This window comes from Pelophylax lessonae, assembly GCF_965119305.1.
Source record: "Pelophylax lessonae genome assembly, chromosome: 11".
NCBI lineage: Eukaryota > Metazoa > Chordata > Amphibia > Anura > Ranidae > Pelophylax > Pelophylax lessonae.
Window position 1 is genome coordinate 124,168,228 of NC_138778.1, and position 15,414 is coordinate 124,183,641.

Genomic DNA, 15,414 nt, shown 5'->3' on the forward strand with positions numbered 1-15,414 from the left:
CGGTAGGCGCTTTAACCACTTTACGTCTGCTCACAGTAATATTACTGCGGCAGAGTGTCTCGTTATCGTCTGACGACGTAGTACTACGTCGTCAGACACTCCCCCTTCTGGGCGGCGCTTGCGCGCCGCCGGAGGCTCGCTCCCGCTGTTTTCATTCACAGCGGGAGTCGGGCCAGGGGAGGAGCAGCGGCGATCGCCGCTGCTCTTACCCGATCGTCGGGGATCGAGTCTGGAGATCCGCCCGCCTGTGTGTAAACACAGCGGGCGGATCTCCATAGTGACAGGGAGTGACAGATCGGACTGTTCAGCATAGCTGGACATCCGATCTGTCCATGACTCACTCAGTCACCTCCCCCCCTACACGTCAGTAAGCACCAGGCATACATTAACCCCTCCCTCTCCAATAAAATTAACCCCTTCCCTGCCAGTGTCATTTTTACAGTAACAGTGCATATATATAGCACTGATTACTGCAGTAATGTCACTGGTAACCCCAAAAGTGTCAAAAATGTCAGTCAAGGGTCCGATCTGTCCGCCGCAATGTCGCAGTCCCGCAAAAAAAAATCGCAGATCGCCGCCATTACGCGTTAAAAAAAAAAAACACCAAAAATGACAGAAATCTTTCCCTTTGTTAGTAAACGCAATTACTTTTGCGCAAACCAATCAAAATACGCTTATTGCGATTTTTTTTACCAAACATAGGTAGCATAAAACAAATTGGCCAAAAATTTTTTAAAAAATTGGTTTTTACATCTTTTTTGGGGGGAATTTCATATAAAAAAATGTTAAAAATATTGTTATTTTTTCAAAATAAACGCTCTTTTTTTGTTCATAGCGGAAAAAGTAAAAATCGCACAGGTGATCAAATACCACCAAAAGAAAGCTCTGTTTGTGGGAAAAAAAGGACGTAAATTTCGTTTGGGTACGGCGTCGCACGACCGCGCAATTGTCAGTTGAAGTCGCACAGCGCCGAATCGCAAAAAGTGGCCTGGACGGAAGACAGCAAAAATCTCCGGTGGTAAAGTGGTTAATGTGTGTTGAAGTCGAAGCAAGTGTAAATGAGCCCTAATACAGGAGGTGTGTTACTGGTCAGATCACCAGGTGGAAACAAAGGGAAAAAAGCCTAAAAAAGAAAACTAACGCAACCACCACATCCAAGGATTGGTAAATTGCATTATAATACAGTACATTTTTAGTTTTCGGTTTAATACTGCTTTAAAACGTCTGTAACACCAAAACATTTTTATTGCTTTTCTTGCTGTCTGGATCTTATCAGAGAGATTAAATCTCAACCTCTGTCCCAGACAGGGGCGAACTGACCATTCAGGGATAAGGGCACTGCCCGAGGGCCCAGGGTCAGTAGGGGGCCCCATGAGAGGCTACACACTACAGAAAGAAGCCAGGAACTTCCATGCAGGCTATGCTGTGGTAGATATTTAAATGCCCACTCTATGTGGCTGAGCTGCAATTTGTAGGTGGGGCTTTGTGTGGCTTGAGTGTGGACACAGGGGGCCCCATGATCTCTGATTGCCCGGGGCCCCATGAGTTGTCAGTCCACCCCTGGTCCCAGAGACACAGAATTAAAAAAACAAAGATCTCTCCAAAGTGGGGGGGTATCACCACCAGAACAGGTTTCTGCATTGGAAGGTTTACCCTCTACTTCTATTCCTTTGACAACTCCAGAATGTTGGCTTTCCTGTAACTTCCTGTACCAGGGACATCTGTCACCAGGACAAATAATGATGATGAACCCGGGGACACAGACGGCAATGGAATCAGAGAGGTTCTAACCTCCCACCCACCACTTATTCTATCCAAATAATAGTCATTAAAAAATGTTTTAGTTTTATCTAAGTCAAACTGAACAGAGTTTATTCCTGTCTATGATCCCAGGAGGGAACATTTTCCTCTCTACCATTTTGTATAACACTTATTTGATTATTATTGATTAATTAAAAGTTAAATATAAACAGGCAGATTCATTTTGCTGTAGCCTGGGCTCTATGGGCCATACTTGTGTTCTCCTATGCATGTGTTACCCAAGTTGCTTATATTTTTACCCTGGCTAATATGCTGCAGACCACAACAGTCCTTTTGACCGCCAAGGCAAATTACCGCAGAGCTCTTTTATTTTGCTGCCTATTCAAAACATTATCCCTTGCAGTGGGGCTGCACCTGCATATTAAGGTTTAAAGTAATTGTAATGTCTCGGTTTTTTTTTTTCTATAAAAATAACAAACATGTTATACTTACCTCCTTTGGGCAGTTGGTTTTGCACAGAGCAGCCCAGATCCTCCTCTTCTAGGGTCCCTGGCTGGAGCCCCTGGCCTCTTGTTGAGTGCCCCTACAGCAAGCAGCAGGGGCCAGGCTGTGGCTCCATGTATCCATTGAGACACAGAGCTGCCATTTTGGCCCTGCCTCCTCTCTCACCTGATTGGCTAACTAGTTTGATTGACAGCAGCAGGAGCCAATGGCGCCGCTGCTGTGTCTCAGCCAATCAGGAGAGAGAGAGTCCTGGACAGCTGAGGCAGTATTGGGGGGGGGGGGGGGCTGCTGCACATAGAATGCCTTCTCACTTTACAACCCCTTAAACTGCTTGTTTATGTGTAGTGGAAACAATAAATGGAGAAATACTTACCCGATCCTCCTCACACATGACCCATCCCTGTAGATCCTGAAAGCCCAGCGCTCTAGCGGTCTTGAATCCTGATGAAATCAAACCAAGAGCAGAGTTCATAGTCCTGCTCTGGATGTGAGGATGCCAGGAACAGTCCAGCCCCATTTTAAGGCCCCTTTCACATAGGGGGATCGTTCAGATCCTCCTGTCAGTTTTTCAGGCGGATCTGAACGGAAGCCCCGTGCATCTCTAGGGGGCATTGGATGTCAGCGGAGACATGTCCACTGACACCCGCTGCCATCTGATACGACCCGTCAAATCTGGACGGATGGAAACCCTATATCTCATCCAATTGCCCAATAGAGAAGAGCAGGGATCTGACACCTCTGTCTCCGCACACAGAGCAGAGACACAGCTGTCATCCTCCTGCTCAGTGGGGGATCGGCGGATCGATCCCCCCCGCTGAGAAAAACGGAGTCCGTCTGACGGGCTCCCTGTGTGAAAGGGGCCTACGGGCTCGGGTACTATTCTGACACTAATCAGTGTATCCCAAGCACACATCTGAACTCAATATTTTGAAAATAAATGAGGATACAAACATGGGTGTCCAGGGAATGTGGGAGTGTGGTTTTGGTGCACTGTGTTTTGACATTTATTTAAACTTTTAGGGCAGAGCAGTGTGCTACCATGAAATAAAAGTGCCACTGGCCAATTAATACGAAGTTGATGGCTTAGGCTTTATTTTTTTTAAGAGTATAATGTCCTATAGCTCAGACAATTTGGGGGAATAAAGTGGGTGCATAAAGAATCTGGTGCAGCTGTGCATAGTAACCAATAAACATAAAGGTGTTAGGCCGGGTTCACACTGCTCTGACATGTAAGTTCCACAACATCCGATCCGACTTTGTCCTGCAACATCAGTCAGACTTTAATGAACAAGATCCAACTTGAGATGAGTGCAACTTGGGTCTGGTATGGATTTGTTTTTGTTTTTTTTCCAATACATTGCATTAAAGTGGAGTTCCGGCCTATTTTGCAACTTTAGTGATTCCTGGAGTGCTCTCTATGCTGATCAACAATTGGGCACTTTCAGGGCATTTTTGATTGTACTTCCTCCTTCACCCCCCTCTGTGGCCGCGGCCACCGACATCACTTCCGCCTTTGCATTGCATCCTGGGAGCTGTTTGTCATCACTCCCAGGAGGCTGGAATCAGGAAGAACTCCCAGAACACTCCCTGGAATCAGGAAGAAGGACACAGCAGATTACACTGCGGCTTCAGATGCCCACATCCAAGATGGCCACGCCCAGACAATGTTTTTAAAAGTAAGATTTTGACTAAAATCCAATACTGTACACCTTGTAAGTATGAGAATAGCGGTTCTGTAAAGGGCAATGGATTAGTATTATAGGGGTATTTTTAGTTAAAAAAGGTATTTGAGGCCGGAACTCCACTTTAACCTTGCCTCTGAGCACAAGTCGCATGTCACAAGTTGGATCAGTTAGGATACGACTTCAATGATATTCAGCTGAAATGGGACCAAAGTAGAACAGGAACCTTTTCCAAAGTCGGACTGATACTAGGCAGACCGGTTAAGACGGCTCTCATAGGGAATCATTGATATATACATGTCATGCGACTTGTGCTCTCAAAGTTGGAGTGTATGTCCCACCAGTGTAAACCGGGCCTTATTCTTAAAGCTTGATTGAACAAGCTGAAGTTAGAAGCTGATTGGTTACTATGCACAGCTGCACCAAATTCTGTCTGCACCAGTTTTAGTGAGGCCCCATTCACGCTTGTGCAAAATCAAAGTCGCATGACAAGTTGCAGCTCAATTAATTTCAATGGCACCCTTTCAAATCTGTCCGACTTAAAGTCGCAGCCAAATGCGGCCTCCCAGGCAATTTCATGTGGCCCTCACACCTCACCTGCAGCTGCGGTACCCCCCTTCCCCTGCCCCCACCTTGTTTCAGTAGTCGGCAGCAGAGAGGACAGAACTCCTTTGCCAGATTAAGTGCTTCTCTGTGCTGCTGCAGAGAGAGGCTCGTCTTTGCCCCCTCCCTTCTCAGCAGTCTGCAGCAGAGAGGAGGGCAGAACTCCTCCTACAGATCCTGCACCTCTCTGAGCAGCCACAACACCACCTTGTCTCTGCCTACCCTGGTCTCAGCATTCAAAAGACTCTGCAAGCTGACTCCAGCCCTCCTCTGGTCCTCCTCCAGACCTTGTACTTTCTTCTTCCCAGATCCACCCGAATCTTCTTCCTGGCCATAGCACAAGGTAAGGGGGTGCATTGTGATGTAAGAAAGGGTGGGTGACTCTTGACTTATGATGGTGGGGGGGGGCTCTTGACATCTCATGTAAGGGTGTAAGGGGGTGTAGGGTGCTCTGGACATCTAATCCTACAGATATATCTGTCCCTTTGAGGGCAACCATAATGCTGATGCGGCCTGCAAATAAATTGAGTTTGACACCCCTGCTCTAGGATAATGGACTAGCTCTGAGGAAGGGAGTATGTCTCCCGAAACGCGTCAGCGGGCCTAGCACAGGGATGTGTCCTTTTCCACACTGAGGTGGATATGTTTTTTGCGATTTTACTCTTTATGTTTGTATGTTTTTAGCATTATAATACATTTTCAGAAGAGACCCCTTTCTTTTTTGACTTTAAAAAGGTGCCTGAACTACTTTGGTGAGACTTTTGATGCAAATTTGTTCCAGAGAATGTAAAATCGGGTCAAAGTCGCTCCAAAGTCGCACTGGAAATCATGCTACTCTGGAGATGCACTAATGCGCATATAGCCTAAATCACCCCCTTTATGTCTTCTAAAAAAAAATCAGGTATTGCATTTCAAGCCATCTAAAAAAGCTATTTTTTTTCATTATAATTAACCACTTCTGGAGTGGAAGGATTTCCCCTCCTTAATGACCAGGCCCTATTTTGCGATTCGGCACTGCGTTACTTTAACTGACAATTGCGCGGTCGTGCGACGCTGTACCCAAATAAAATTGATGTCCTTTTTTTCAAACAAATTGAGCTTTCTTTTGGTGGTATTTGATCAAAATTTTTTTTTTTTTTGCGCTATAAACAAAAAAAGAGCGACAATTCTAAAAAAAAAAAAAAAAAATATTTTTCACATTCTGCTATATGACATTCCCCCAAAAAATTAAAAAATCGAAATTTTTTAACATTCTAGGCCAATTTGTATTCTGGGGGACCAGTGACATTACTACAGTAATCAGTGCTAAAAAATATGCACTGTTACTGTAATAATGACACTGGCAGGGAAGGGGTTAACACCAGGGGGGATCAAGGGGTTAAATGTGAGCCTAGGGGAGTGATTCTAACTGTGGGGGGGTGTGGCTTGTGAAATGATCATAGAGACCTGTGTTCCTATATAGAAGGATCACAGGGGCTCTATGATCATTCCAGGGAGAAGGACGGTCAGCTGTGTTTACAACAGCCGACCGTCCTCTCTCAGCGGGGAACGATCACGGGTGTCAGGCAGCAATCGGAGCTGCCTGCCCCGTGCATTGGAGTCACTGCTGACGGGCGGGGGCGGGAGTGCGCTGCCAGCGGCACGCGCTCACCCCCTAGCTGCCTGCGCGCGATCGATATATAGCTACGTCAGTTTGTCCAGGAGCGGATGCCTGCCGCAGTATAACTGCGGCGGGCAGTCGTAAAGTGGTTAATAAGATTGGAGTGCTGCGGATGCTAACTCAAAGGAAGGTAATGACGTAAAGGTAAAGAAAATGTATTCACATGCAATTTACATGACCGCCTTGTTGCATCTGTGAGAATCGTACTCCCCATGCATGCCATTGTCAAGATAGGGGTTTCTCCAATGACACCCTCAAATTTGCAGAAAAAGGAGAACCCTTGCCCTGAAAAATACTTTTTACATTTTTTTGCTTTGATACATGTCCTCCAGGGCAGCGCCGAGCTCACTATGTTCTTTATGTGACAACCCTTTGCCTATTAACCTTGAAATGACAAGAATTTATCTTCCCACCATAGCCTTCCATAGGATTCCGACTTAAGTTTGCAATTTTTGAGATTTACGATGGGTTTTATGAGAAGCTCATGATTTAACTGCAATTGCATTCACTCATTTCTAATGGCTGCTACCTTAGCCTTGCTCTCCAGGGCAATTTTACAATTTTTCACACAAGTTAAAATCAGCATTTTTTTCCCCTAGATTACAAACATTATACAGTATATTTTCAGAAAGCAAAGGCGCTGGAGAATGAAATGGTGGCTGTTGCAATTTTTTTTGTCAAATAATATTTGCGCAGCACATGTTAGAATTTTAGTACACACAAACATCCAATTTAGTTCACAAAAATGTTGGTAAAATATAAAAGATGATGTCGGCAAGGAGTAAATTAAATACCAAACATGTCAAGCAGACTCAAAATTGCATTCACCTGTAAAATGGTGACACATATGGTAAATAAAATGTTTCACAAGTGACACTTTAGGTTTTCCTGCTCGAAGACCAGGGCCTATTTTGTGATTCTGCACTGCGTGAATTTAACGGACAATTGCACGGTCGTGCGACGCTGTACCCAAATGAAATTTACGTCCTTTTTTCCCCACAAACAGAGCTTTTTTTTGGTGGTATTTGATCACCTGTGCAATTTTTACTTTTTGCGCTATAAACAAAAAAAGCGACAATTTTGAAAAAATAACAATATTTTTCACATTTTTTACATGAAATTCCCCCAAACAAAATGTAAACTAAATTTTTAACATTTTAGGCCAATTTATTTTCTGCTACATATTTTTGGTGAAAAAAATCGCAATAAGCGTATTTTGATTGGTTTGCGCAAAAGTTATTGCGTTTACTAACTACGGGAAAGATTTATGTCATTTTTATTGTTTTTTTTTAACTAGTAATGGCGGCGATCTGCGATTTTTTTTGCAGGACTGCAACTTTGCAGCGGACAGATCCGACCCTTGACTGACATTTTTGACACTTTTGGGGTTACCAGTGACATTACTACAGTAATCAGTGCTATAAATATGCACTGTTACTGTAAAAATGACACTGGCAGGGAAGGGGTTAACTTTATTAGAGATCAAGGGGTTAGGTGTGTCCCTAGGGGCGTGCTTCTAACTGTAAAGTGGGAATGGCTTTTGATGTAACCACAGAGACATACGATCCTACATAGCAGCACCGTATGGTCTCTGCAGTTACTTCAGGGAGAATGACAGGCGGCTTTGTTTATATCATCCGCCTGCCTTTCTCCCTCTCCAGCGGGAAATCGCGATTGGCCGGCGGACATCGGAGCTGCCGGTCACTCGCGCGGGGATGTTAGTGAACGAGCGGGGCCAGGAGCGCGTCTCCGGTGGCGCACGCTCGCCCCCTATTGGCTCGCGAGTGAGTGACGTACCGTTAGTTTATGTACTTGCGGCGGTCGGCAAGTGGTTAAAAGCCTTTACAAGTTATCAGTGTACAGCAGGCTTTCTCAACCTTTTCAACATGGAGGAACCCCTTAAAATGTCTTTCCTGTTTCAGGGAACCCCTGATAAAAATTACTATATCTACAACTCATAATGCATTATTGTGATGATCATTGGGAAGAATTACCCACTTACAGATAGATAAAATGATCAAAGGTGTTAATGGGAACCTAACTGAGTGGTAGTAATTGCTCATTGCTCAAGGAACCCTAGCAACCTCTGGAGGAACCCTGGTTGAGAAACCCTGGTGTACAGTCAATCATGAATGATGGCTCTAGAATAAATTCTCTTTTCTCTTACGTCCTCCGACAGTCGCCGCCTCTTCATATTCGTCACATATGGGGGTATTAGACTTTGCTCCGAAGGAGTAGCTAGGCAACAGAATATGTTAACATTAAAGCTTTTAACATATCCCACCCTCAAGGGGTGGTCCCCTCAGTCAATACCCTCCTACTTCCTGCAACCATATCTCAGTTTTAATGTCTAGCTTGTCAGGAGTGGCTGGCTTTTCCTGTGCTGGGGCTTTCTGCCCCAGACTCTTTCTTCTTTTTGAAATTTTGTTTGAGTTTTCTCTCTACCTTTACTTAGCTGTTCTTTTTGTCAGCATTAGTTAGTTCTTCGGATGAAGAGGATCATGCGGGCTGGGTCTCGGGCTGATCCCCCTGGTCGCAGGTCGTGGGTCAGTGGCTTCCCAGCCTGCCATCGAGCGTTCAGCCAGGTAACGCTCCTGGCACAGTGAACGACCCATCCCTGTTCGGTGCAGGGATGATTGGTGAGGTGGCTACCTCACTGGACGCCGTGCGGTTTCTTAACCCCCATTTTGTGCGTCTTGAATTGCGACTCTCCCTGCCTCATGTGCAGCGGCTTGTTCGCCTGTGCGGGTCCCCCACGCCATTGAGAGGTAAGTGTATCTATGTGGGGACCTGTCTGTCTGGGGGGGTGTCAGTCTGGGACTGTGTAACCTGCCTCTATTCACACTGCTTGTCTCCCTATCTCTCGGCTGCATGCTGTGGGCTGCAAGGGGGGGGGGGGGGGAGCTGTGTGACACTGTGTGTGTCAGCCTGGTCAGTGTGAAAAGCTGTGTGCTGTGGGGCATGTTTTTTTGGCATGTTTGGGCATATACAGCGATCGCTGCGGCGATCTGACATGTGTTCTTATACATGGATGACATGTGTGCATTACTGCACTGTGGAGCGGCGGTTTCGGCGCCAAACGGCGCCATTTTGCCTACACTCGCTCCGGCCGCATGTTTTACATGCATGGCGGCCATTTTCTTGTAGCCTCCATAGGCTTTCATAGAGCGCCCTGGCAGCATCACTTCCTCTTTCCAGGAACAACCGATCGAGGCAGCAGCAGCGGTGAGGGTCTCCTCAGGTTTTATCCTTCTGTTCTTGCTATCCATTGCCTGTGTTCAGTTTACATATTCCCTGTGGGGGTCTCATTGTGCTTGAGTGTGGTGCGGTGGGCTGCGCTTGCCGCGCTTGCTTAAAGGGGCAGTTAACCCTTTATTGTCTGGTATTACAGGTGCAATGGATTCTCAGGAGGGCAAATTTCCTACCGCCTTGGTGGAAAGCCAGGGGACCGCTGTTTCCCCCCCAGGGGGGGATTTAGCCACTATTGTGGCTGGCCTTGCTGCTCAGGTGCAGATGCTGGTGGCTGCTCAATCTACTAAAAGACCCAGAATTGCTCTTTCCTCTGATTCTGAGGGTGAAGGTGATGGGGTTGTTATGGCGGGGGCCTCCTTATCGGGGTCCCGCTCCTCCCTAGATCTAGTGGGGTCCGAAGTGGAGGCTGAAGTTGAGGGGGTTGATAATTCTCCCCCTGGCTCGCCTGAAGAGCTTGCAATCATGGATGAATTGATTGCTTCCATAAAGCAAACATTGCGTTTGCAGGATGAAGTGTGTCCCCCCGCTGCCTTGGCGGCCTATGGGACGCAGAGAAAACGCAGGACACCGCAGGTTTTTCCCTGCAATGATGATTTTCAGCGCGCTGCTAAGGAACAATGGCGCAATCTGCGCAAACCTTTTGCTGTACCAAGTAGGTTCAAGCTGCGTTATCCTTTCTCGCCTTCCACTGATGAGAGGTGGTGTGTGCCTCCCCCAGTGGATCACGCAATTGCGGTTTTAAACAAGGCCACTGCGATTCCTGCAGAGGATTCCCCTGTGTTCCGTGATGCCACGGATAGGAGATTGGAGTCTCTTGCCCGTCATACTTATTCTGTTACGGGTTCTATGCTTAAAGCTCTGTTTGCTTCTCTCATGGCGGCCCAGGCGATCGCAAGTTGGACGCAGATGCTTAGGCGCGTCCTAGTGGCCGACTCGGCCTCGCCAGCGACCCTGGATATGGTGGATCAAATCCACCAGGGTGTCATGTATCTGTGTGATGCGGACCTGGACCTGGTTCCATTGGCTGCACGTGTGCACAGCGTGGCGGTGTTATCTCGCCGCCTGGTTTGGTTAAAATGTTGGTCGGTGGACCAATCTTCGCGTAAGACCTTAGCCAATCTACCTTATGATAGGTCTCGCCTTTTTGGGGAGTCCTTGGATGTGTTGATTAAGGGGATCACCGGGGGTAAGAGCACTCTCTTGCCCCATTTCCCCAAGGCTAAGGGGGCTTCTGGGAAGAAGCATGCTAATTTTCGGCCCCCTCAGGGGTCCTTTCGTGCCTTTCGGCCGCACTACAAGGGCAAGCCGTTCAAAGGTCAAGGCTCTCAGAAGAAGCCCTGGTCCGGGAAACAGAAGTCCGGCCAATCCGGATCTGCAGCCCATAACAGTTCGGCCTGAAGGGGCGCCCTCACCCAGTTTTGGGGTGGGGGGACGCTTGCTCGGTTTTCTTCAACCCTGGTTGGCCCGTGTGCGGGACAGATGGGTTCAGGAGATCGTTCGATCTGGTTACAAGATCGAGTTTCTCTCTCGGCCGGAGAGCAGATTTTTCCCCTCAAATCTTCAACTGTCTCCAGAGCCTTTGCGGGACCTGCACCTGGCGGTGCGGGACCTGAGGGCTCAGGGAGTGGTGGTTCCGGTGCCTCATCGGGACAGATTTCGGGGGTTTTATTCCAATCTGTTCACCGTGCCCAGAAAGGAGGGCAAGGTTCGTCCAATTCTGGACTTGAAGGCTCTGAACCGCTCTGTGCGGGTTCGCAAGTTCCGCATGGAATCCCTGCGGTCGGCGGTGGCTGCCCTGGTTCCAGGGGAATTCATGGCCTCCATCGATTTGAAGGATGCGTATCTTCACATCCTCATTTTTGAGGGTCACCAGAGGTTCCTTCGATTTGCCATTGCAGAGGATCACTACCAGTTCGTGGCGTTGCCTTTTGGTCTCGCCTCGGCTCCGCGGGTCTTCACCAAGGTGCTTGCACCGGTTCTGGCATTATTGAGGGCCCGGGGCATTTCTGTCCTGGGGTATCTGGACGACATTCTGGTTCGGTCTGCGACCAGCCAGGGTCTGGAGAAGGACCTGTCCGTCACGATGCAAACTCTGCAGGAGTTTGGTTGGACGATAAATTTTCCAAAGTCGACACTGAGTCCGTCGGTTCGTCTTCCCTACCTGGGAATGATTCTGGACTCGGTGCAGGCGAAGGTCTTCCTGCCGGAAGACAAACTCAGAACTCTTCAGGAGGAAGTCAGGTCCCTCAGGGACGTTCCGCACTCGTCTCTGCGGACGTGCATGAGATGTCTGGGATTGATGGTCTCGGCCTTCGAGGCGATTCCCTTCGCCCAGTTTCACACGCGGGGTCTCCAAGCGGAGATCCTGTCCAGGTGGGACGGGCGACCTCAATCTCTGGATCTTCAAATCTCGTTGAGTCATCGCACCAGAAGAAACCTTCTGTGGTGGCTCCAGTCCCCGATGGTGTCCGGGGGCAAGTCGTTTTGTCCTGTCTCGTGGACGGTGATCACCACGGATGCCAGCCTGTCGGGCTGGGGTGGTGTTCTGGGCGTTCTATCCGCCCAGGGAACTTGGTCGGAGGGGGAGTCTTCCCTTCCGATCAACATTCTGGAATTGCGTGCGATAAATCTCTGTCTTCATCGCTGGACGGACCGGCTGCAGGGCTGCCCTGTTCGGGTGCAGACGGACAATGCCACGGCGGTGGCCTACATCAACCGCCAAGGGGGCACCAGGAGTGCCCGAGCGGCTCGAGAAGTGGCCGACATTCTGTCTTGGACCGAGACTCATGTCCCGGCGATAACGGCGGTTCACATTCCGGGAGTGGAGAATTGGCAGGCGGACTATCTGAGTCGCCAGACCCTGGATCTGGGGGAATGGTCTCTCCACCCGGCTGTCTTCCAGATGTTGTGCGCGAAGTGGGGTCTTCCAGATGGGGACCTGTTCGCGTCTCGTCTCAACAACAAGGTGAAAAGGTTCGTGGCAAGGACGCGCGACCCTCGGGCAAACGCGTTGGACGCGTTAGTGGCCCCGTGGCATCAGTACAGGCTGATGTACGCGTTTCCACCGATTCAGTTGCTGTCCAGGTTCCTTCGCAGGTTACACTCGGAACGCAGCACGGTGATTCTTGTGGCACCGGACTGGCCTCGCCGGTCCTGGTACGCAGACCTCGTGAATCTGGCGGTCGACGCTCCGTGGCGTCTGCCTCTTCGAGACGATCTACTGTCTCAAGGACCGATATACCATCCTGCTTTACAGTCGGTGGCTTTGACGGCCTGGCTGTTGAGACCGAGGTCCTGAAGTAGAGGGGTCTCTCTCCAGAGGTCGTTCATACTTTGATCAACGCGAGGAAGTCTTCCTCGGGGAAGGTTTATTACCGTACTTGGAAGGCCTATTTTGCCTGGTGTGAGTCCAGGGGGTTTTCACCCCGTACGTACTCGGTTTCCCGTGTGCTGTCTTTTCTTCAAACGGGTGTTGATCAGCGTTTGGCGCTGGCTACGATAAAGGGTCAGGTGTCTGCGCTGGCCCTTTTGTATCCCCTGGTTTTTTGTCTTTTCCTGGGTTGTTGCTCCTGTTGAGCACTTGTTTTTTTCTGTTGCCCAGCTGGTTTCCTTCCTTTGGTAAGGTTCCTTTCTTTGATGCGGAGACTGCGTTGCCTTTCGGCGCGGATGCGTTTCCCACCCCTCATGTTTGCACTGCTTTGGGACGTCCCCATATGTGACGAATATGAAGAGGCGGCGACTGTCGGAGGACGTAAGAGAAAACTGAATTTTTGTAAAATCTTAACTGTAAAATTCCTTTCTCTGAGTCCTCCGACAGTCGCCGCCCCGCCCCCCTTTTGGTTTTTGGTTGTATACTCTACTGCTATTCCACTAAAACTGAGATATGGTTGCAGGAAGTAGGAGGGTATTGACTGAGGGGACCACCCCTTGAGGGTGGGATATGTTAAAAGCTTTAATGTTAACGTATTCTGTTGCCTAGCTACTCCTTCGGAGCAAAGTCTAATACCCCCATATGTGACGAATATGAAGAGGCGGCGACTGTCGGAGGACTCAGAGAAAGGAATTTTACAGGTAAGATTTTACAAAAATTCCGTTATTCCACTGTCTGTGGTGATACTTCACATGTGCGGTGTAACCACTATTTACATATGCCTGCTGAATCTATGTGCGTGTTTGCATATGCATGTATATGCAGGGGACGGGGGCTTACAGTGGGGCTTTCATTTTTTTTTAAGATATACTGTATTTGTTTTACCTTTTTTTTTATTTTATTGCTATCACAAAGGGCTACAAGCCTCCATGTGAATGCATTGGGCAGTTGACAGATACTCTTTATAGAGAGCCGCCCCTGCTCTCAAAGTAGCTAATCAAGCACAAATGGTGCTTGAATAGCTGCTTCCCTGGCGCTAGCAGCCTCATAATAACAGCTCTGAAACCAGAACTGACAAAATCCCCATCACTTCCATCTTCATTAGTCTAGAGGAATGAATGTTCCTCTGTTTCTTCTGTGTTTAGCAATCCTAGATGATTACCATGGTCCCCAGCTCTCCGAAGGGACAGGAGAGTCTGGGAACCTCTGTGGGTGTGGGTGGTGACAGGGGGAAGGGTGGTGAACCACAGCCACTTTTTGTGACACCCCCCCCCCCCGGAACTGTTTTCCCTCCACCCATGCTTCCCAAGCTTCCCTGTCCTATCTACAGGCCCTGGACACATTACCTATCACTGTAGAAATCAGAACAATAATTCTAAGGCCATTATTTATGGCTTACTATAAATTGATGACCTGTAGGGGCATTTAAAGTGTCATCTATAGAAAAAATAGGGTACCAAAGTGTGTGGGAGCACTCAAATTTAAAAGCTTGATATATTGGGTATCTATTTACTCACCGCAACGTCATCTTTTAGATTTTTCAAACAAAATTAGTAATATATTGCATTTGTGTGCCCTAAAAATGAACTTTCGTGGGTGTTTTTGTGTGAAAATTTGTAATTGATAAACCACAGGGCGTCATATGATGTCCTCCCACAATCTCGCTTTCCATGCGCCCCCTGCGGCGTGTATCGGCAATAATCTGTGATCGCTGTGTCCTCCGGTTATCGGCAAAGCTCTCCTCAAGCTGACAGCACGTAAGGAGAGGAGAGCTGATAAGCGGAAATCCACACAGGGGGCATCTACACTGAATATCAGTGTCCTGATAATCAATGCAGCCCCAATAGTGCCATCAGTGCTGCCAATCAGTGCCCACAAGTGTTGCCAAACAGTGCCCCACCAGTGATGCCTATCAGTGCCCATCATTGCCACCTATCATTGCCCATCAGTGTCCTAATAATCAGTGCGGCCCCAATAGTGCCCACCAGTGCTGCCAATCAGTGCCCACCAGTGTTGCCAAACAGTGCCCACCAGTGATGCCTATCAGTGCCCATCATTGCCACCTATCATTGGCCATCAGTGTCCTGATAATCAGTGCAGCCCCAATAGTGCCCACCAGTGCTGCCAATCAGTGCCCACCAGTGTTGCCAAACAGTGCCCACCAATGATGCCTATCAGTGCCCATCATTCCCACCTATCATTGCCCATCTGTTTCATGATAATCAGTGCAGCCCCAATAGTGCCCACCAGTGCTGCCAATCGGTGCCCACCAGTGTTGCCAAACAGGGCCCACCAATGATGCTTATCAGTGCCCATCTTTGCCAGCTATCATTGCCCATCAGTGCTGCATAGCAGTGCAGCCTCTTCAGTGCCAATCAGTGCAGCCTATCAGTGCTGCTTCATCAGCGCACATCAGTGAAGGTGAAAATTTACTTATTTACCAAAATTTTCTAACAGATATTAGGAAAAACGTTTTCGTTTTTATTTTTTTTGCTTTTGTTTAGCAAAAAAAAAAAAAAAAAACCCAGTGGCGATTAAATACCACCAAAAGAAAGCTGATAAATGATAAAATGCAATTTGGG

The 15,414-nt window shown here is 48.1% G+C and overlaps 1 protein-coding gene across 1 annotated transcript in view; it reads right to left on the minus strand.

The window, feature by feature from the left end:
* The window catches only part of LOC309567062 (G protein-activated inward rectifier potassium channel 1-like), a 157,853-nt gene that overhangs the window by 88,233 nt on the left and 54,206 nt on the right, over nucleotides 1-15,414 (minus strand). The window lies entirely within an intron of this gene.